This window comes from Marmota monax, unplaced genomic scaffold (assembly GCF_021218885.2).
Source record: "Marmota monax isolate L192 unplaced genomic scaffold, Marmota_monax_Labrador192_F-V1.1 WCK01_AAM20220418_F8-fsc00329, whole genome shotgun sequence".
Taxonomy (NCBI): domain Eukaryota; kingdom Metazoa; phylum Chordata; class Mammalia; order Rodentia; family Sciuridae; genus Marmota; species Marmota monax.
In genome coordinates, this window is record NW_026692083.1 from 55,280 (window position 1) to 80,099 (window position 24,820).

A 24,820-nucleotide genomic window follows, 5' to 3' on the forward strand; every position below is an offset into this window, starting at 1 on the left:
TACTAAGGGGGGGGAGGGAGGAATGCTGAACATATAATATATAATGATTGCAATTAAATACTAAATAGTTGATTTAGGAGATAGGCATAGGTTTTGTCATACAGTAACGATACACATACTTTACATATATATGCATGCTTATGTGTGCACGTACAATAGACAGATCATAAAATATAAATTGACATTTAAAGCATCTTTTAAAAATCTTTTTTTTTTTTTTTTTTACTGTCATGATTTTTAAGCTGCTTTGTTTTAGTATCTTGACTCATCTAGGTTAATTTTCCTTGATGCAAGATTAATTCTTAATGGACCATGTCCTTGCTCACAAATCTCCCATTTCCAGCACTGGTCAGAATTTAAATGTTGTGGACCATCCTAATATTTATGGCCTTTTGGAAACTGACCTTTTAAAACCTCCCTCGTTGTATGCTGAATCAGAATACCTACCTCTCACTTTCCAGGGTCCCACATATTCTCCATTGGAGGCCATTTCTCATGCTGTCTCCTGATGATTATCTCTTCTTACATCTTCACCTTCTTATTTTTTATTTTTTTAGGTCGACCTTAAATAGTGCCTCCTCAGTGAAGAATTCCCATATCTCTGGCAACCAAATGTACAATAGAAATTATTTTAATATACCTTCAATTATAGATCACTAATAATCGACATTCCCTCTCTCTAAAACAACCCCATTGCCAATCAGTGTTCCAAAGCAGGTGTTGGGGAGTTGGAGCTTATGTAAGCAAGCAGTGCTGATCACAAACAGGTGGAAATTCCTTGGTGGGAGTCATTCACTGAAATGTTGAGAAGGGGCTGGGCCTGCAGCTCGGGGTGGTGTGTCTGCCTGGCACGAACGTGGCCCTGACTGAGTTCAATAGCCAAAAAATCTAAAAGAAGTGAAATGTTGAGGAAGAACAGGGACGAGTGACAGAAAACCCAGAAATAATAATTAACAGAATGGAAATGTCCATAAAACTAGCATCCGATGACCTCGCGACACCGCAGTGTAACTGACTGGTCCTTCCTGACGCTCGCTGTCAAGGTCGGGGGGTTGGAGCCCCCAGGCAGCAGCTGAAGCTGTGTGCCAGTCCTGATCCTCCAGCAGCCGCCCTGCCTGTGGAGGGCCTCTCAGGGTGGTCCTTTCCCCCTCCCACAGTGCTGCGTGCTTGTGGAGCACAGAGGTCTGGGGCCTTTGGGTAAGTTGGCCCAGGAAGACTCCTGGTTCAGAAAGAAACCACTCCATTTGTTCCACAAAATATGCTAACTGTATTGCAAACAATAACTGTTATTACAAACATGAGGCTTTATTAATTCTTTCCAACTGATCAAATTCATATACAAAAACAAAGAGCATTGTAGCTGAAAAAAATTCCCTGAGACTTTTAAAAATATAAGAGAAAATAACAACATAACGGTTGAATTGGATGTCTAGGGTAGCACTACTTTAAGAAATCATACTAACAAAGAAAAAATTGTAAAGTTATTCTACACACTGATTGTTTCATTAGTATTTTAAATTCTTTATATAATGGAAATAGAAAATTCTAGTTAGTGCCTTATGACTACTACTAAGAAAGACCTCAAAAGACATGAATATGAATAGAACAGCCATACTCATAGAAAAGTCCAGATTGTATATTATAGACAAATTTCTTTTCCTTCCTGTTTAATGTTGAATTTAAATATGTACAGTAAGCATGCACTTTTAAATAATTTCTTGCTTTAAATACATTAATGAATCAACTTCCTGTCCTAACACCTGAGATGACTCACCAGTAATTGTTCTATTAGAAATGTTATTTTATCATTTTTATTGTGAAATGTTCAGGAACTGAGATTTTGGAACAATAAAATATCCCTTCCTTAAATGAATGTTGAGTCTATTTGGAAGAACACAAATCTCAACATAATTACAGAGTATTACGGGGAACATTCGTGGAGATTTCCATCAGCTAGTAATGCCCCGAGTATCTTTGTCAAACTCTCCTCTTACACTAAATTTTTTAAAGACAGGTGCTACTTTTGCTTCATATGTTTCCAAGTGAAAACTATTGAATTGAGTTGAGCTCAAGTTGAGACACTTTGACTGAGCTGATAAAAGTTATAACTTCTAGAGAGTTGCAAAAATGTGGAAATCGTTTTTCCCTGTGCATACCTAGACAAAAACATTGTTTTATGCAGTTCAGTGCAGCTTCTTGAGAAACATAAGCTTTCACACTATTTTTCTATATTGAAACATGATGATCAGTGTGGACGGAGGCCTCACCAAAAGACAGATGCTAATTTAGATGCTTCCTGAGTACTGACTACAATAAAAACCCCATGGAAACCCAAGATGGGCTGCAGTCAGCAAGCAGACTTCACTAAGGGGCTGGCCAGAGGCGAGGGGATTCTAAAGTTTTCATATAACCTTTTGGAAAGAACCAGTCTACACCAATAAATGAAGGAAAGTAAAGAAAATTCAAGCCTTTCAGAAATGTCAGCAAACCTGGACCACACGAAACCATGTTGGTACTGGGATAAGAAAGACTTGGCTCACAAACCCTCACAACCTGAAGGACTCCATCCAGCCACTGGGCCTGGTACCCTGGAGAGGCGGCTAGGTTCATCTTTGATGTGGGGCCACGTTAGGGGCTACACTGTGGCACCCTGACAACAGGAATAGTTTATTTTCAACACTTCTTTATGTATCATTCTTTCAAACAACTCCCAACATACATGGCAGGGGTTTGTTTCTTGCTGGCTGGGAAAGTGGAAGAAACAGCCTCACCCCCCCCATCCCCCCAAAAATCTTGTGAACGGTTCTGGAGAGACTCTTACTACAGATCATAAAGTTTGATTTACAGGTACAGCATCCATACCAATGCCTGCTCAAATATGCAAAACGACTTAAAGGTGATAAAAACTAAATTCAAAAAGTTGGTTCAAATGGCATGGACATTTGTAAATGACAGTCTCTTGTCACTGCAGTGAGAACCAGAGATCATAGCTTTAGCCGTGATGCATCTGTCAGTACATTTGTGCAGGTTTGAGATACAAGGATCGACCTCCAAAGCCCTGTGTAGGAGCAGGAGGAAGCGGTTCATTCACAATGTCCCTGTCTTGCTCTGGAAGATCCTCTGCCACCAGATCCTGGGTCTTACAAGGAAAACAACAGACGCCTTGTCACATGCCCAACGGCTGCCCACCTCCCCAGCCTACACCGCAGGTGCCACCTGTGCAACACTCGCAACCATCTCAAGGCTCCGAAGCAGCCCGTGGCAGCAGAAGGACGCCCAGCGGTCAGCCCAGCGGCCACAGCAGCCGCCCACAGCCGCCAGGAAGGCCTCCCACCGCGCAGTCCTCTCCCACCCGCGAAGCGCCCTGCGGGTCCCTCCCAAAGAGCCAGGCAGCAGAACCCATGGCCCCAAATCCCCCAAATAGAGACCATCCACCCACCGTTGCCTCCGGCCCCCCAGTCGCCAGTCCAAAGCCACCCCTCGCTGCAGCTCTGGGCGAGGCCAAGCCCCCTGGACCCGTGGATGTGGGTGACCCCTGCAAAGTCCATATTCCTGCTCCTGCCCAGCCGGCCCCTGTGCACCAGCCCCGCCTCTGCCACACTGGCCCCCTCCAGCCACCTGAGCAGCACGTCCACCACCAGCTGCCACAGATCTGGAGAGGGTTATTAGAGCCTGTCGTCCACACAGAGACCCAGGGTCCCTCTTATGGCGCCCTGCCCCAGCCGCCAGCGGGCCTTCGCTACACCCCCACCACTTGAGCCTCCTTCCCCAGCCTCCTTCCCCCAATCTGCCCCCCCCCCATTCCTGGTTACCCCACCTCCACCCACCTACAACCTCAGCTTTCCATCCCCGCCCCCACTCCTGTCCCCCACCCATGCAGTGCCGCCTCACCCTCCTCCAGGCTTGGGCCTGCCACGGCTAGCGGCCCACCTCCTGCCCAGCCCCTGGAGGACAGCCACCCGTGCCTCCCCCATGCCCCCCATCCCGCTTGTCTCCTGTTGGGGGACCTGGGAGGGCAGCCTGGATGAGATAACCCAAAACCTTTTATTCTTGTTTTTTTGTTTTAACAAGAGTTTTTCTAATTAACTTGAAGAGTAGTTTGAGTGGGTACGCAGCAGGGACCTTGTGTAATGCCAGACAATTGCTGTAAGGAAAGGAGAGGCCAGATTCCTGGTGAAATTGGGGTGGTCCTCACACCCGGAGGATGGAGAGCCGGCCTCAGTGTGGCCTTGGCAGTGCCTCTTGCAGTCTCACGGTACAGTTCCAGCTAAGGTCCTCTGAGAGTCCTGCACTGGCTTACTTTATACCAGTGAAAATGTTAACCAGCCATATTGGCTCAATAAATAGCTTCAGTAAGGAGTGATTTCCTTCTAGAAGTCAGGGCCTATTTTCCTGGAACTCAGTTTTAAATAGTCCAGTTCCATCTGAGGTCAGGATGCTCTGGTTGTTGTCATTCAGTGGTTGTCTCCCCATGAGACCCAGTAGGTCAGATGAACCACCTTTTTGATTCATAGGTATTTGCAGCCTTTGTGTTAAACTATTGTGAAGGGGTGGCCTTGTTGGATGGCTTATTTCTGTTTCCTCTTGGGAGAAGGGAAGAAATGTACGTGGAAAGTAATATATGTTTACATCTATTTGCAAATTCCTGTACAGAGAGCCATCCTGGTTGCAAACAAGACTCCTTCAGTCACTTATCCAAATAAAATCAGTTTTGAAAAAAAAAAAAAAAAACATGGACTGAATTCTATTATTATTCTCCCACAAAACGTAGATGGTCTTGCCGAGGTAGCAGAATAAATGTAAAATCCAGCCTCAGGCCCCTCTGGAGCAGCCATATAGACAACAAGCCCAGTTTTCACTGCGTCTGTATTTGTTCATTCAGTGAGCAATTACTGAGAGAGCACTGATTGTCAACTACTGTGCTGGGCTTAAGGGCAAGAGAACTAATAAAAATAACCCCTCCATTCAGAGAATACACAGGCTAATAGAGGGATGCCAAGCAAACAGAGAAATGTTATGGGTTTTACTTTAAATATTTTCAGTTAAAGCACAACACTACAAAGAATGCAAATATCCTGGGACACGTGCACCCACAGAGTCTCACATAGACAACTGCTCTTTCATTTGAGTAACCTGATACTGAAAGAAAAGAAACTCATCTGTGTTTATTTTCATTTAAATGAAAATAGATGGAGAATATAGTTTTAAATCGGTGTATTTGTTTTTATGTTTTTAGGAATACTTAATGTGTTGGTATTAGATTCGTCTAGGTGGATTTTACAGATGATATAAAATTTTGCAAGCTATTTTATCATGTGGCCTAGTGCCAGAGAAAATGAATGCTCTTCTGTGAGATGATATGTAGTAAATAAATTCTGATTTGCCATATGTTGGTTTATTCTGGTTCAAGTATAAATTTTGGTCAGGGATCACAAAGAACCGCGTTCTTAAAAGTGTGAACTCGCAAATACAAACTGACTGAACTGGGGAAAAAAGACTAATCTTTATAACTTATTACTGCCAGTATTTTATTTTACTATAAAAGATGAACTTTACAGGAATGCTATGAGGAAAGCAAAACATGGCTATTTTAAGCATTGCCAAAAGAGGTAAAAATAAGTGTGTGCAGACACTATACATTAAACTTCACTTTAAAAAAATATTTATCTTGCTCCTTGTGGTTAACGGTTTTGAAAGAAATGAATTATCAACCACAACTTTTGTAGAATATGATGAAAGCCTGGAAGGGAAGCCACACTTGGTCCAGGGGCCAGCACGTGCACATGCTACCTCATACAGAGAGAATACAGCACAGTCACTCAGCCCTAGCTAGGAGAGCAGCTATCAGCTTTTACTTTACCTGTTAAATGGAGATGCTGTGTGCTTGAATGAAGGTTTTCCAACTTTGGGGTCTTTAGGCACTCGTAATAAATAATAACCTACTGAATTAGTCAAATATCATAAATTTTGTATCAGGTATTGATGTAGACAAAGTTCTAAATGCACTTTACTCTGCATTGATAGAACTTTGTGTGCAAAGCATGCATAATAGTCCACCAGCCTCACACACCAATGCAACCCCCAGACACCTTGAGTGTGTGTTAGGATGTGGAGCTGGTTGAAATTGTGGAATGTTATTTGAGAGATGTGAGAAAACAGTAGACTCCTCCCTGGTATACCAATATGACTTTGCCATGTACCACGACGTAGCATTACCCTGGAGGAGGAAACTTAGGGGAATCCCTGTTTAACTAACCCTTGTCACTATGATAAAGCTGCATCGTCATCCTAATTCAAAGCATTAAAAGGTTTTGGTTTTGAATTATTTTAATACCTTCATAATAGCTGTACTGTGTTCCTGGCCTATTCAGATGCATTCATGGAATCCCACTATTCTTGAGATTAAATATTTGCACTTAAGCTTGGGATTCTATATTTTCCACTAGTCGTCCTTCCAGTTTTCTATCATATATTTAACTGTAATGAAAGATTAAACTTTGACCTTTGCTAAATTGGACTTATTCAGTCTTTCTAAACAGACTCTGCACGATCATTCACCTTAGATCCTTATTTCTTCATTCTCTTAAATGCTTAATTGTATGCCTCATTGCATTACCTAGAAGCCTCTTTACTCCATACAATTCCTGCCTCACTTGATTTATTTTTTTCTCATACCTCACTCCCACCTCCAGTACCCTTCCTTCCTGATAATATGTTACAGGAAACACAGGGTCAAGAACACACTTAATGTGTCAGAAAGCAAAGCATAAACAAACCCTCTTTGACCAGTCTTCACAGACAAACTCCAACAAGTAAAACGACAAGTTCAAAAAGCTGTTATGAGACTTAGGAAATAAGGGTAAAGAAAGTGAGCTTCTTTAATGCAACTTGTGAATTTGATCACTTTAATTAAAACCACATCTGAAACAATTGTTTTAAAACTATCATAAATTGGGAAATATTTAGCATTCTAACTGAAAATTTTCACTATTTTAGACGACCTCAACAAAATAGGCCCGTATGATCAAGAGTCATCTCTGCTTCCTTAGTTCATTGCTGTAAGAGACACTGGTGAGTGGAAAATATAAACTCAGAAATTTCTGATTCAATAAAAGTAAGCTTTCTAGAATAAAGCATATGAAGGTGCAACCATAAGTGGTTGTCCTTTAAAGAGAACACCTGCAGTGTTTTTATGTCTATGATGCTGGGTGTTTCAGCTAAGGAAGAAACACATCAGAGAGGAGATTGATGCCGTTAAGGTTCACAGAGTTATGGTCCTAATAGTGTAGGTTAAAATTAAAAATCATATCTGTTAGTAAAATCACAGTTTACTTGAATCTCAGGTCCTAAATAATTCCAACCAAGCAATAAGAATTGATGCACATATTAAAATACGACAGCAGGGCTGGGGCTGTAGCCCAGTGGCAGAGCACTCGCCTGGCACATGTGAGGCACTGGGTTTGATCCTTAGCACCACATCAAAATAAAAACAAAATTAAAATAACAGCATCTACTACTACAACTACAAAAAAAATTTTAAAAAAATATCAAAGCATGATTCTCATGAACAGTATCCAATGCATCCCCTTCTTAGTATCAGGGCACCTGAAGGTGAAGGTAATCAGAAGCAGGTGGTGGTGGTGAGAAAAAGAGAAGTTCCTCAGCACAAGAAATAAACACATTTAATGGGTGTGAGTACGAGCAGGCCGGAGAGTTTTAGGGAGTTCAAGCTATTGTTGCAATCAATGATACTAATTTTGCTCTATCATTGATTAAATAGAATTTCCTAGACTACCATAAATAGCTCTCATTTACTTTTTTGTACACAAGAATACATGTTCTAAGTGATGAACAATAATTTAATACTTCTGGTATATTACCGAGAGCTTCAGTTTTCCTACATCCACTTGGACTGAATGCCTCATCTGACTTATTTTAATAATGAAACACAATACACACAATTGGAAATTGAAGAATTTGTTCAATCAATCTCTTTTAAATATTTTTAGTTGTAGGTGGACACAATTCCTTTATTTTGTTTATTTATTTTTATGTGGTGCTGAAGATTGAACCCAGTACCTCACATGTGCCAGGGAAATACTCTACCACTGAGCCACACCCCTAGCCCTCAACCAATTTTTGACAAAGTCGAGACCATGTAACATGATCAGATTCTCTTCATTTCTCATAGCCTTTCCAGCTTTTCCTGTGGCTATTTCCCCTTTTCTAGATTGAATTGAATTCATAATGAATATATCTAACACGCCTTTATGATTTGAGAAAGATCATCACTTCACTCTTTGGTTCTCGAGATGTATCAAACTTGATCATGAGCCTGTGCAACCCGTGCCCCATGCCACTGTAGTAGAAGTCCCCTTTATCTCCAGATTGGCCAGATGCTGCACTCAACTCATCATTTGCTCCACTTCTTAGATGCACTAAGCAGTGACAGGCTTTGGACTCAGCAAAGCTGGTGATAGGAATGCAGTGTAGCCACTATCATGGCCATAAAAACAGGCAGATTAAGTTCATAACTGTGGCCATAACCGTGGTCTAATAAAATAAAACAAACTACAGCCCATTAGAGTGTGTTTATTGCCATCTGTTACTCAATCCTTCTGTTGGATAATTCTGGAACAGCTTCATAGACTTCACACTGAGCCGGCTGTCTCTGAAATGCAAAGCTCAAAGGAATTAGGAAAATGCTAAATGAACTCACATAACAAATGCAAATCCTCTGCTGCGTTCAGAGGTGCTATATTCTCAATTTATGCTGTCTGAATTTACCCTGAATGATTTCCATCCCTGGTGAGAAGGCAGAGGACCGCCGGCAGATCCACCTTTCCATGGGGCCTGTGACCTGCACGTTTAAACAAGGTCATCGCTTGTCTTTGAAAAACCACCCTCCATGGGAAAGATAAAATTAAAACATGGGAACTGTGCACTGGATGGTCACATGGGCTAGAGCAGACCAAACAGTGTGTCTCCAGGGGCCCAGGGGCCGGGTTCCACAGCAGGGTGCGACTCAGTTACACCCCACTTGTGAGGAAGCCGCCAGGCACTCCTTGGTCAGGGACAAGACAGTGGAATTCTGTGCAGTCCTTTGTAGTGTGGTAGGGATGGAGAGAGAGGGACTCTTCCCCCAGTGACCCTCTGCCATGGACTTGGCCATTCCTCCAACACTGGAAAACGCTTTACTACAGTGAGCAAGTGGTTAGCATCCTGAACAGAACGTTTTGCAGAGCTAAAGAGGGGGCTTTATGAATTATAATGGAGCCAAAATTGTGGGTGCAATAGATATATAAGATGGATGGCATTCTGCTTTAAATAATTCTAGATCTTTCCTACTTTTTTATGTTTGTATTATGTATAACATTCATCTACTTCACCTCCGAGTCAAATTCTATTTGTGCTTCTCTTCTTTAAAGAAATTATGCTAAGCCAGGTGTGGTGGTGCACACCTGTAATCCCAGTGACTTAGGAGGCTGAGGCAGGAAGATCGAAAGTTCAAGGTCAGCCTTGAAAATTTAAGGAGACCCAAAGCAGACCGTGTCTCAAAATAAAAAGGGCTGGGGATGTGACTCAGTAGTTAAGCACCCCTGGGTTCAATCCCCAGTACCAAAAAAGAAAAAAAAATATGCTAAAATACAGAGTTTACCATTTTTGTTGTATATAATATTGCCTAATAAATATCCAGGAATTCTTACTTTGTCATATTTAAATGTAAGTTTTTTTAAAGTGTGTGTATATGCATATCACATATGTTTGTACATGTGTGTGCAGTCATGTTACCCAGTGGCACGGATATGGAGAAACACATCATTAGGCCGTTGCACTGGGTGGACTTGGTGATATGATCACAGAAACCTGATGGAGTAGCCATACACACCTGGGCTGTGTGGGCAACTGTGACAGGATGGAAGGTGTCTATGTGTCATACTAAAGACAGAACGAGCACAGGAAAAATACATAAGGTACAAAGCCGTCACTCTATGGGGCACTTGCCGAGGGAGGGAATGTAGAGGCCACGTGGTGGTGACTATGTCACTGCAGACTACCAGCATGGAAAACTCAGTTCCTTAGATTTACAGGTTTTGTTTTGTTTTTTTTTTCTGTAAGTTAACTATAGTATACTGTAAATATTTTATATGATAAATGTTTCAATTTTCTAAACTTTCTGATTCTTTTGTAGCTAAAACCAAATTCGCTGGATAACTATGAAATATTTTTTTCATTATATCCTTGATCTATAGGTTTTTTTCTATTTTTTGATATATTTCTGGGTTTTCATCATTTTTAGTCACTAAGACATAAACCCCCACTCCACCTTTGGCCTGTAGAAGATCATCCTTCTCAACTGCTGCTTCTTGTGTCCCTGCAAGGCCTCCAGGACAGGGACATGCATGGAGCTGTGGCCATCTTCAAGGCAACGCCTTCCTCTAGATCCTTCCTCAAGGACCTGCAGTCAATTCTTGGTATAAACACTGCACAAAGCTTTTAGGAGTGTCCTCTAGGATAATGATAGAAGGAAGGACAGCAAGTAAGCAAGTCCGGGATGTGGTTCACCACAACAGCACACGGGCCTGTTGACTTCAGGAACTCCACACACATACAGGAGCAAGATCTGTGGTACGGTGCTGCCACGGCGACGTCACCACCAGAGGACAGGAGTTCTCAGCTCCGTTGTGACATCAGGGGAACTCTACCATGTGTGCGTTCTGTGGTAGACTGAAATGTCATTGTGGTTTGCTTGACTCTGTGAGTATGTACGCACACAAGATTGCCGCAGTCCGGCTGCAGCAAAATAACCGGGGGGTGACGAACAACTTGTGTACATTGATGCAGCAGGAGTGGGAGCCTTTTATTATAGGACAACAGAGGTATTTATATATTCCACACAGCTTATCTAATTAACATAAATTAGATACAGCAGTCAACCAATAAGGAATCTCCACACTTAATGGCTCGCTGGCGCCACCTCACAAACCACTCCCTCTGGCAAAATGCCAGGCGCCATTCTGACTTGTTTACAGACTCTAACATTTCCCCCTTTTGTTTAATTTAAATAACGACCATAGTGGTTTTTACACAAACACCATAAATAATCTGCTACAAGCAGAAGGGGAGGATACAAAATGTAACAATACCAAGCCACTTGATGGCTCCATGCAAGAAGCCCTTGGAAAAATTATACCAGCAATGACACCATTAGCAAAGATACTGAGTTACAATTTGTTGTAGATTACAGTTTGTTGTCTCAGTCCAGGTAAAGCAGTGCCTCAATAGATTAACTCACAGTCCAGGTAGATCATAGTCCAGGTAAGTTCTGTAGGCAGCTAGCTTAAATCACAGTCCAGGTAAGTTTTGCAGGCAGCTAGCTTGATCCAAAGTCTCGTCTGGTTCTCAGCAACACTGGAAATTCTTCCACCCTCGTCGTCATGGCACTGGGACAAGGCAGGAACTCCAGCAATGATGCTAAAGAAAATCCTGTAGTATTCCAGCAGGCACTAAGAAAACAACCTTTTGAACAATTTAGTACATTATATCAAGGTTTTTTTACATTTGAAATAAGCCTTAATAGTGCTCATTACTCATTAGCTTCCAGTTGTGGGAGAACCATTGTAGTTACTGGCCTTGGAAATGATCAAACTTCAGGGACAAGGGCCGTCTTCTGCCTGCAGGTCCCGGGCAGCCCCAGATGGCCCTGGGGAGAGTCCCAGACTCAAACTGCCCCCAGGCACAGGTTTGGATTTGGGCTCTCACAGTGGCGTCCCGCTCCCCGGGCAGGGGGTGGGGAAGAGCCGGCCGCTGCAGCTTGGAAAATCCTTGGTGCGCCATGACCGGCTCGCGCATGTGGCAGCGGCTGCGCCAATTCATGCACCCTCCGGTAACGAAAAGTATTCAGTAATAGCCTTTTGCTGCAACTTTTTTCCTAATAACTTTTTTCCTTCCTCCTCTGAACTTTCTCCTTCTTTCTGACTAGAGTTCCTGGGCTTCCATCAACATATGCCCTAACTATTCTTGGTTTCCCTGGGGTGCCTCTTTCCCTTATCAATTTACTTCTCACCCCTTCCATATTTTCATCACAAAGACAATACAATACACTGAGACAAAACAAGACACAAACATACTGCATCAATCTTCTCCATTTTCTCAAAATGGCCATTTTTCCTCTCGCCCTATCTGCCTAGGGACGAGCAGATTTGCTCCCGTCCTATCTGTGGACGGGCAGCTTTTTTTTGTCACTTACCCCCGAGTGTCCCGGGGCTCCCTGTAACGGGCCACCATCTGCCGCAGTCCAGCTGCACCAAAATGACCGGAGGGTGACGAGCAACTTGTGTACATTGATACAGCAGGAGTGGGAGCCGTTTATTGTAGGACAGGAGGGGTATATATACATTCCACACAGCTTATCTAATTAGCATAAACTAGATACAGCAGTCAACCAATAAGGAATCTCCACACTTAATGGCTCGCTGGCGCCACCTCACAAGCCACTCCCCCTGGCAAAATGCCAGGCACCATCTCAACTTGTTTACAGACCCTAACATTTGCCAGGCGCCATCCTGACTTGTTTACAGACTCTAACACAAGATATGCATATATATATATATATATATATATATATATATATATATATATATATATGTATATGTATAAAACTTTTCTGTCTCAACATAGGTAATATATCGCTGTCATTTTCTAAATGACCTTTTATATTCAGCATTACATTTTTCAAAAAGAAAGTCTTCACCTAAAGTGATATGTACTTTGAAGTCAAGCTGGGATATCTTCACAGAATGAGATATAAAATGTTCGTGTTTTCATTAGAACACGTGACTTCAAACGGTGCAGGAAAATATCCACCTGCTGGTTCTAGCGATCACAAGGAAAACCAGACAAACCAAGAAGCAAAGCTCTGCCTCTAGGACAGGGACCAAGGACAGAGGACCAGGACAAAGAGGAGCTCAATTCGGGATCATCTGATTTAAAACGTTATTAATTCCTAAATAACTTGGTCCCCACATCTGAGACAGGTCTGCAGCTGCAGGTGTGAGGGGAAGGACTCAGATTTGGTGGGCAGAAGCCAGGGCCTGGGCACAAGGCCAGCCCACTCAGGCCAGCCCACTCAGCTGGGACTGGTGGCCAAACTTACTCATTTGCCAATATGACCTTATTTACACCTTAAAAAGTGATGATTTTAAAGCTGCCTGTATCATTTAAACCTTTATGAGCAACATTCCCAACTTCTGTGTAAATATTACGATGACCATCTTTTTAGTTGAGCTGATTAGAAGTAGGAGCAAAAGCTTTCTGTAGTCATGGAATGTGAGAGTGGGCTGGACCAGAGGGTGATTCTGCTCCTCTTGGGTTACAGATGACGACAGGAGGACCAGAAAATGCAACCGATTTGCCCAAGGTGCAGAAACCATCCGTGGTAGCCCTGTAGCTCCATTCTGAGCCTGCAGAACCCTGAGCAGGTGGTCCCTGTGCACCACGACACCCCACGCCCCTGTATTTCTGCCCAAAGACATGCCTTGGGTCTCCCATCCTCAGATATTTGGCTATACATTCTGTTAGCTTTCAGATGGCCTGAACCATCTTTAGCATTGTTCATTAAAAAAATTATTTATGTCAGTACTTACAGTACATATGACATATTCCTAATAATACTAGTAACACAGTATGTGTAGCTATCATAACTGTCAATTTTAAATGTTGATGGCTTCTAGAATTCCTTTAATTTAGAAAGACTCAAGGACATTTTGCTATGTTTCCACTCTAATAAAATACACATGGTCTAGGGAAATTGGGTCTAGTATTTTCAGGTGATGTGCTCGCTCATTCATTCATCAACCTCATGGAGGCCTGCTGTGTGCCGGGTGGCTTCTAGGTATTACAGAAATGCTGACAAAATGAACCCAAGGGACCAAAGGGTACACACCAAGTTCTCAGGGAGCTTAGACTCTGCTTTTGCTGTTATTTGACATGGAATTTTTGTCTCAAAAAAAAAAAACAAAACCCAAAAAACCCACAAGGAATGAGAACATAGCAGTTTAAATCACAAAGCAAAAACAGTTCTTGTGATGTTCCCAGTACACTTAAGCACCACATTGGATGTAATAAATTGTCATTTCAGTTTGAATTTTTAATTATTTTCAATACTCTTCTTATGCTATACTTGATTCTGTAAGCATTATACTTTTAGTTAGTGGAGAAAAAGTCATTTTTGAATCATGTGACTGATGGGTGTTCCCAGGATCCTTTAACCTCACTAAACCTATGTCCACTTTTGCACATGGAAACCATGTATTATACCTCTCTACTCTCGTTTTTGCAATGGTGAGCAACCCTGATCTTAAACCATTTCATTGTTCATTTCTTATGTATATTATAAAAGTTTTCATCTATAACATTATACATATGAAAACTCTCAAACTTTAGATTCTTCATTTCCCCAAACTTCTGCCAATCTGTAGGTGTTACCTGATTTTTAAAAATATGATCCAATATGGTAGGAGGAAAGGAGATTTTGTTTTGATTTACTTGTTTTAGGATGAATTGTAATGAATACACTTTCATGTGTTTGTTCTTCATTTTTATTGCGGGGGGTGGGGGTAGTCCTTCCCTTGCATTTGACAACTTTAATAGGAATTATGGCTTCCAATTTTCCCTCTGTGATACATATTTAATTTCACAACTTGTTATTTTCTCACTCATTACTATGTTTTCTGTAGAATAATCAGCATTTTTCATGTGCACAATAAAACGTTTTCTTCATGGGACCATGGGTTTTATTTTGTTCGGAATGACCTCATTTCCAATATCACAAATATTTGCTTTCTTTGAGGACTATTAGGTCTACTTAATATTTACATATGCACATTTCAACATCATCTGAAATGTATTTCATGTAAGATATGATATCAAATTATACTTTTTCAAATTAAAAAGAAATAAGTCCATGTGTAAACTATTCCTTCTTTCCTCTTTAGCCTGGGAAGCCTCTAAAAAGATTTAGTTCTTTTGCAATATTGCTACAGTGTGGAAATGTAATAGAAAATAACAAAATTGGTTATAAGACCTCTCTTTAAGAGCTTACTTTAATAAATCATGTTGAGAGAGGGGAGAGGCTTGGATAATGCTGATTAAGGGAGGTGCCGGCCAGCGTCTCATTGGGGGGGGGGGTTCTTCTTCCTGCCCAGAAGGATGTAAGCCACTCTAAAACTTAAAGTCTCAAATAATTAGTGAATAACAAAACACAAATATTCAGAAATGTATTTACAAAAGCGAAATCCCTGATAGATCTAGTCCACATGGGCACTGCAACTAGACAAAGAAAAGATGGCTCTGGTGGTTGATTTAAGTGGGTACATCAAAGGTAGGGATATGGTCTCAAGGGCTGAGTCTTGCTTCCTGATGTCTTGTAGTCAGGTTGATTGACATCTTGGCAGGTCACACTCATCTCAGGTGCTGCATGGGCCCTGGCTGAGCAGGATAGAGATCCACATTTTCCCTGGGCAATTGGCCAGAGGAAATATCCCCTGGTCATTCCTGGACACCAGATGATTCTATGCACTAGGCTTCCAAGCGCGGTGACCCACATGCAATCCATGAACGGCTCGTGCCAACTGATGGCCGAGTAGATGGAGCAGAGTGGAGAGACTCCTACAAACTCAGAGCCTAACGGGCCGTGGACTGATGGACAGAGGAGGGAGGGGAAGAGAGCACTGCGTGATATTGGTGGTGAGGACTGAGCGAGAAGGAAAGAGACTAGGTGCAAGTCCAGAGGCAACGGAGAGCACCCAGAAGCTGTTATCCAAGCTTCTCCAGGAGACACAAAATTAGGAAGCACAGAGTATGGATGGTTTTTTCTCAGCTGGAGCACTACAGAGAAAGCCCTGAGAAAGCCAAGGCCAGGATGCATTGAGAACCACCTAGAATGTGTGGATGGTGTCAACACACAACTGGGGACAGCTGACAAATGTCATCTGTGCTTAAAACAAAGGAAAGGAGTGTCTAGGAAGGTCGTCCTCTTTAGTTTTGATTTTGCTGGGGATGCTTTTTGTGTATTCAACAAAACATGCCATCCATCTCCAAAGACTATCTCTCTGGCCATAATATCATTCCATGTCTGTCAAATCTTTAAAAAGAGGTGTTTTTTACACCCCCCCCCCTTTGTATCAGGGATTGACCCAGGGATACTCAACCACTGAGCTACATCCCCAGCTCTTTTTATATTTTATTTAGAGACAGGGTCTTTCTAAGTTGCTTATAGCCTTGCTAAGTTGATGAGGCTGGCTTTGAACTTGTGATCCTCCTACTCAGCCTCCTGAGCCACTGGGATTACTGGCATGTACCACCACACCTGGCTAAGAAAAGTTCATAAAATGTATTGCATACTTGATGAGGTAGTGTGATATTTCAACACGTGCACGATGTGTTGTGGTCAAATCAGGGTAGTCAGTCCTTCTGTCTTCTGTCACCTGTGTTTGGGCCATTGAGCTACTTTCTTCAAGATCTTCATAAAATACATTAACAGGTGAATGGTGAGCTCCAGCCCCTCCTCTGTGCTGCAGAACACAGAACATGTGTTTGAACCCACTCCCCATTCTCATCTGACCCCTCCCTTGTCACACTCCCCAGTTTCCACTGATCCATGTTCTATCATTAGATCACTTTGTGGGCTTCCACAGGGGAGAGAATAGGAGGGATTTGGCTTTCCACATCTGACATTATTTTACTTAAAATAATGTCCTCCAGCTCCATCTATTTTTCTGCAAATGATAGGATTCCATTTTTCTTTATGACTGAAAACAACCCATTGTGCATGTGTGCTGACTTCTGAAATAAAGATTTTGATTTGCATAATCTCCTCTCTCTTGAAGTTGTTTTTATGTTAGCCATTGCTACTTGAAGCATCAGGTGGGGGTCTATTTGAGTGAGTTTATCTATTTTATTTTATTTATTTGGTACTGGGGGTTGAACACAGAGGGGCTTTATCACTGCGCCACATGCCCAGACATTTCTATTTTATTTTTTAAATTTTGAGATAGTCTCTCACTCAGTTGTTTAAGGTCTTGCTAAAATGCAGCAGCTGACCTTGAACTTGCCGTCTTCCTGCCTCAGCCTCCCGAGTTGCTAGGACTATAGATGTGTGCCACCACCTGCTTGAGCAGAGCCTCTCAGTGGCTGGTTTTCAAGCATCTCTCTCCTGCTGGCAAGAATGAGAAGCTCTGAGGTGTGCTAGCTGACAACTGGCATCCCACTGGGCTGATAGCCTGTGAATATTTTTTATTTATTTTTTAAGGAGATTCTGATTGTGCCTGGAGACAATGAAGTCACTCAAGGCTTCTCTCTTCTGTGCTCCAGGGCACTTCAGTCCTCTCCCCAACCTGCATCTCACTGGCGGTGAAAGAAAGGCTGTCTAGGGGGATCCACTCCGTGGAAATCTAGTTATGGATTTTCTAGTGTCTGAGGGCCCTCGGGAGTTTCATTCTCTAACTGAAGGGGAGATGAAGCTTTTCCTTCCGATTCTGCACTGCTACATCCCTCCCCAGATGAGTTCTGGTAAGCACAATCGTCTCTCTTGGAATACATCCCTCTGAGATGGCTGCCTCAGGCTCCTGCCTCCCAGACCCGCCCTTTAATCCACATCTGATGGCAGAAAATCAAAGCTGCTCTGAGGAACTAAGTTGAAGTGGACAAGAGGGGGTGGGGACCCCAGACACATATTCTAATGGTGTAGATCAGGGACAGAGTGAGGTGGTGTGATTGGATTCAGGGAGGGAAAGTGTCTGTCCAAGAACTGACATCTGGGAGAGCATCCAGGAGCAATCTCTAGGCGGAGTCCGAGGAACCTGATGAAGACAAGCACACCCTGGCTCCAGTGTTAGCCCAGTTAAATAGACTAGTGGAACCTGTGGCTTGTCTGGTCTGATCCTCAAGTGGACTTTGGCCCCCCTTGTATCGCGAGAGGAGGTGAAGCTTAGCCCAGCCTCCATGTTTGGAGGCCCCTGGGAGGAGATAAGGGGTAGGTAAGGCCATGGGGCAGAGCCGCCTTAGGCAAACACTGGTGGCTTTGTAAGAAGAGAGCAACCAGAGGACAAGTGTGTGCACGAGGTGCTCCCTGAACATTGCCACGTGACCAGATGCAGCCCCTCCGCCTTGGACCTGTAGAACCTGAGCCAAAATAAACCTCGCTTTGTTAAACCTGCTGGGTCTGTAGTGTTGTGTTAACCGCAAATGAAAATGGGCCGATACCAGATCCAGCAGGTCATGGTTTTGTCCCTGATGAGGCAGATGGGGAAATGACGTTGAATTCATAGCATCGTGATCTTTCCCTGAGACAGGACTCTCATAATTATTTTGTTATCTTATTTTTGTTCTGCCAAGAAGAAATGCACCCTTGGGGCAACTGGATTTCGTGTGCCCCTGCACTGCTACTTAAGAATTTTGGCAGAGCGTCTTTTTCTATGGACTCAAGTGATAATAGACTGTGGGCTTTGCAAATCAATCAGTTTTTCAAATTCCGGTTGTGATCCAGCATCTGCCTTGCTAAGGGTTTGCAGTGTTCAATGGATCTAATCTCTTCCGAACAATTGTTTTTACTTTTTCTGTCAACATTCATCTCCACGGTACCTGGAAACATGACACTTGTCATAGCACTTGGCCGTTGTCCTACCAGCTCTATCAGTCTCAAGAGTAGCAAAAGCTGACAGTAGTTTAGAATTCTTGCAGTGGCATATTGAGAATATCAAGCTGTCAAATTCCATACTGTTTTTTTGGATAGCTCTTTTGGGAAAAGTTTAAAAAGGAATTTATATTTTAGTAAGTGAAATAATTATAGTCCTTCAGTTGAAGGAGGCAATATTGACAAGTTTGTTCAGTAATATGGCTGTATTTGTGAAATTTGATTTTTTTTGTCACTGTGACCAAAAGACCTGACAATATAATATGACAAGGTGGACTGTTTTAATATACAATGGACTAAGCAAAAAACTGAGATATTGAGCTTTCTTATTTCAGGTTTATCAAAATATATAGTGATCTCAATTTGAAAACTAGAATTTAAATATTCTTGAATAGTCTAAGTGAATTTGTAGTGCATATACTTGTGATACACAAAATGATGTTATGGGATGCTTATGTGTAGTAAAATGGTTTCTGAAGTGAAGCAGATTTATGGGAGTGGAGTTATTTTTGTGATAAGAATAGCTAAAACCTACTTACATAACAAGAATTCCCAGTACAATTATATTAAATAAAGTCCTCGTGTTGTGCATCAGATCTCTATGCTTCTTCATATTACCTATCTGCCGTGTTGACCTGAAAATTCTTACGGGGAGTATCTCTTAATTAAAAGTAAGGGTAAAGGTTTATTTTATAGGCTGAAAATTACTTTTCTAGCTTTGAGGTGGAAAACCCTGCTTATACTCTTTGAAGTGTATGTCGTGTGTGCAGTTGTTTCACCAATGAGGCCGTGAACTCATGCATGTGATTGGCAGTGAGGACCCAGGGGCATCATAGAGGGACTTGGATGACAGAGAAGCCTCTGGGCTCAGAGTTTGTTGGAAGCCCCTGGCATCCTCCCCCAGCTGCTGTCAGTCCCTAGTCCTCTCCCTCGCCCAGCCACCCCGAGTGCAGGGTTAACCTTCTCCTTCACCCTGCCAATCTCCCTAGGCCACCCCTGGTAGTGAACTCCAGGAGAGACTCTGCCCCAGGCTCTCCCTCTGTGGTCCAGGGAGCGCCATTTCTGTGGCTCCTGGGGAAGAGCAAAAGCTGAGTGGGCTGCAGCCAGTGCAATCGCCCTGGAATGTCACATGGTGGCGAGTGGTTGAAATTGAAGTTGGATGTGATGAGGGGTAACTCATTCCGTTTTCTTTGGGGGCACTGGAATGACGTGAACAGAGTTACTGTGTAGGAAGTCAATGCCATCGGCAGAGCCTTCTTCCAGTTTTCCTTCTCTGCTCTGTTCTGCTCATCACTTATGTAGAAGTGCAGATATAAATCTTCTTCTTTTCCTAATGGTGCCAATCTTTCTCCGAGAATCTCTTTGCTATTCGTATATGCAGCTTGTTCAAGCTCCTGTGTGTCAACTAGTTTAAAGATAATTCTATTTAATAAGTACATGTAAATCACCTACCAAGGACTTGGCAGTCAAAGAAGATTGAAGACAGTAGAAAAAAAAGAATATTCTTTAGTATTTTAAGAAAGATCAGACTTGCAAAGATGAATAAGTGTATATGAAATACTTTAGAGGCATGTAAATTAAATGATTCCATATGATTGCAGGCAAAATACACTAAAATTTAAACAAACAGAAGTATTGAGACTGTTAGACCAGTGTTGACTTTGTTCTCCAGAAAGGTAGAGAATGGGAGGAGTTATTTGACTTTCCTATTGGATAGAGAGGTCTGTGGACTTTTGCTCTATTATAAATGTAAATGAATCGATTACAAAGAACTGATTAAATTATAAATTCCACTTCCATGATCCTCCATTCATAATCCTGTTTTCTGCAGTTTTTTTAGCAGTGACCATTCTGCATTTGCCATAGATCTGATGGATTCTTCTATAGGTCTGTGGCTGTGACCAAAATACCTGACAAGGGCCACTTAAAGGAGGAAAAGTTGATTTGGGGCTTAGAGTTTAGAGGTCTCAGTCCACAGACAGCTAACTCCATTGCTCTGGGCCTGAGGTGAGGCTCACATCAAGGGGCGTGGCCACTGGAGGAAGAGGCCAGGAGGAAGAGGCCACCGAGGAAGAGGCCACTGGAGGAAGTGGCTGATGGCAGCAAGGAAGCAGAAGAGAAGGGATCTCAGGGAGGATGCACCCTTCCACCTCCTGCTCCCAGGGGACCCACCTCCTCTAACAAATTGGAGGAGGCCCCATTGCCAACAGTCAGCACCCAGTTAGTCCATTCAAACGAGGCTGGACTGATTCAGTCACAGCTCTAATAATCCAATCATGTTTCTCTGCATATTCCTGCATTGACAGGAGCTTTTGGGGGACACCTTCTATCCAATTTTGATAAGATCTAAGGCAATTTCTTGGTTTGCCATTGTTAAACTGCATATTTTGGTTTTCTGTTATAAACATGAGGAATATGCCCAACACACCTCTGTTCCAACATCTTCTTCCCCTTCTCCGCTACTATTAGTTATTCGGCTTTGCTATTGGTGAGCTTGATAAGGCAAGCATCCATTTCACGGTCCATCAAATCTTCAGAGTTCTCATTCTCTCTCTGTCAAGTACAATGAAGAAATTAATATCACTCTAATTCTCTACCCAGCTTAAATACCCAATTCTGTGTTACCACTTGTTTAAGCCAGTTGAATTATTATTATTATTATTATTATTATTATTTTTGTCACTGTGACCAAAAGACCTGACAAGAACAACATAGAGCAGGGAGTGATTAGTTGGGTCTCATGGTTTCAGAGATCCATTTCTCTGGACCCAAGGACATCATGGTGGAAGGTTGTGGGCTGGGAGAGGAAAGCACCTTAGGATTTGGCCACCAGGAAGCAGAGACAGAGAGAGTTCTTCCCACCAGGGACAAAATATAAACCCTCAGGCATGGCCTCCAGTGTCCTCCCTCTCTCCTCCAGCCGCACCCTACCTGCCTGCACCTACCACCTGGTTAATCTGTGTGAGTAGGTTAAGCCATTGATTGGGTTACTTCACTCATAGACTAATAATTTCAACTCTGAAAATTCTTGCATTGTCACACACATGAGATTTGGTGGGATACTTCACATCTAAACCATATACCACTGTTGGTATACTAGGAAAAATTGTCTAACTTATATTGTAATCTATAATCTTAATTAAGTTCTCCGTGTTTTATTTATAAAATAATTATATCCTCTCCTAACCATGAAATAGCATTTAAAATATGGATCTGGGGATGTAGCTCAGTGATGGAGCACTTGTCACATATATGGCAAGTCCCTGGGTTTCATCTCCTGAACCACACACAAACACACAAAAATAATAACACTTTATAATTTGGGGAAGATCAATCTTTACAGAAGTTAGTTATGCAGTAAATCTAAGATACCACCCATGAGGAAAAATTAATATACAATTGATAATATTGAGGTAAAATGAATTTGTTTTCCAAAATTTCTATCAATTATATAAAATAATCTAACATTTTCATGAGCTTTCCAGTCTGTACATGATTTCTTTGCTATTTCTTGGAATTCCTCAACATACTTTTCATTTTTGGTGAGATCGTTTCTCTATGCCTGTGTGCTCACCTTAACATTAAGATTATTCTTCTGTTCATTTAAACACAGGTTCTTTTCAAGCTATATTCTTGGAGGCTGCTGCTTGTTGTTCCAATTTAGATCAGTTTATCTCTTGGTTGTCAGATAGCTGTCATCCTGGGATTCACTGCAGTCATACATGACTACTTGTTTATGATGTCTACTTAAGTGCAACCTTTTCATTCTCACTGTATACTGCCAGAATTTATCAGATTTTTCTCACTGTCACCAAATATCTGATAAAATGAACTTAAACAAAGAAAGATTTTTTGGCTTTAGATTGGAGAGGTTTCCATTCATGTTCCACTGTGTCTGGAACTGAGTGAGGCGGAGAATCAGGGCAGAAGGGCCTGGTGGAGCAAAGCTGATCATCTCTTGGCAGTCAGGAAATGGAGATAAGGAGAGGAAGGGCCAAGAGAAAGATATACCCTTCTGTGGTTACACACAAGGAAGTCAATAAACATAATTCACCACATCAATAAACTTAAAGATCAGAATCATATGATTATCTCAATAGACACAGAAAAAGCATTTGACAAAATTCAGCATCCATTCATGCTCAAAACACTAGAAAAACTAGGGATAGTAGAAACATACTTCAACATTATAAAAGCTAAATATATGCTAAACCCAAGGCCACCATCATTCTAAATGGAGAAAAACTCAAAGCAGTCCCTCTAAAAACTGGATCAAGACAGGGATGCCCTCTCTCACCACTCCTATTCAACGTAGCCCTTGAAACCCTAGCCAGAGCAATCAGACAAAGGAAAGAAATTAAAGGGATGTGAAAAGGAAAAGAAGATCTCCAACTATCCTTACTGGTGGATGACATGATTCTATACTTAGAAGATCCACAAAACTCTACATCAAAGATTCGAGAACTCATAAACAAATTCAGCAAAGTAGCAGGGTTTAAAATCAATACTGATAAATCAATTGCATTATATACACCAGAGATATATCAGCTGAAAGAGATTTTGAGATCATGGATATTGTACAGAATTCATAGCCTCTCCTAATAACTACTCTTTTCTTTGCTCTTCTTAATGTCTATAATCTGGATACAGTCTCTATTTTTAAATTCAATTAATTTTATTTAAAATTTGAAGTTAATATTTTTAATGTAGATACAATTTTCTGGGTTTTGATTGTCCTTCTGTTAGAGAACCCAGCCATTTTTATAGTAATGTTCTTTGTGCTCTCCCTCCTAAGTAACTTCTTCAAAGATAGCTATACATACTTGTATGGTAGTTTCTATTTCCAGCAAAGGTTTGGGATTTGCATGATGAATATTCCGTGGCCCTTTCATAATTTTGCATAGTGAAATGGAGAGCCACTAAAGATGTCCTCTGTTGCTGGCACAACCCATGTGACTGGGGCCCTTGTATGAAGGAGATAATTGAAGGCAGACACATTCACAGGAAGAGAGCCAGGCAGGTACAGAGGCAAAGACAGGGTGATGCATTCACATGCCAAAGTGTACAGAGACCACAGCTCACCAGCCAAAACCAGGCAGCGGGGCAGGTGGAGATCAACCCTTCCCAGTATCAGAAGGAACCCACCAGCCAACAGTTGGATGGATTTCTAGCGACCAGAAGTGTGGAGTAATTGATTTTTGTTTGAGCCACCCACTTTGTGGTTTTGTTATGGCGGCCCTATCAAACTACTGCACAACCCAGGTGTTAATTAACTGGCAAATAATTAACATGCCATGCTATTTCATTATAATGGAATAGAAGGTGATATAAATAATGAAATATCCATGTCTCAAACTGCTTTGCCAAATCTGAAAAAAACACTATGCTACCGTAAAAGTGGTCTAACACAAAATACCACATTCCTTGTGTTTCCATTGATATTCAACTCTAAAAGAAAGCATAATTGTGATAACTGAAAACATCAGTGGTTCCCATGGACAGGGATTGATTGAGAATGACTGTAGAGGGTGGGAGGAGGATTTTGTTGTGATCTAAATGTCTTTCATCTGGATTTGATAACAACATTATTAATGCAATCATCCAATCCCATCCAACTATGTACTAAAAACTGGTAATTTTTATTATATGTCAATTATACTTCAAGGGTAGTTTGATTTTAGGATTAGGGAAACATATCAAGAAAACATAATAGATTTTCCTCAAAATAAACCCATGCTTATATGAACATGTTTTATATGACCAACATATCATGGTACAATGGTAGGCAGAGTGTGGCTTTGTAAATAAATGTTAATGGGTACACTGGACATTCATGGAGAATGAATAAGTAAAACTTGATGTTTTTGCATACAGTACTATCCATTACTCCTGAAGTTCTTCCTCTGCCATCTGGCCAAAGCCTCCTTGGTGTCAGAAAACATATCTCTGCCCACTGCTTCTCATCTTAGCCAATGGAATGTGGCTTCTCTTGATCTGAGTTGGAGGCTGAAAGTCAGTGTGAAATAGACCTGAACATGATTTTCAGTCTGGAGCAAGCAGATAGAGCCAGAACCAAGCCACAGACCTTGGATAAGGCTTCTAGAGTTTGCTATCAGAAGCCACTTA

The 24,820-nt window shown here is 41.8% G+C and overlaps 1 pseudogene; it reads left to right on the forward strand.

The window, feature by feature from the left end:
• The first annotated feature begins 2,441 nt into the window (after positions 1-2,441).
• On the forward strand, positions 2,442-4,033 carry LOC124103789 (cyclin-K-like; annotated as a pseudogene).
• The last annotated feature ends 20,787 nt before the right edge of the window (positions 4,034-24,820 follow it).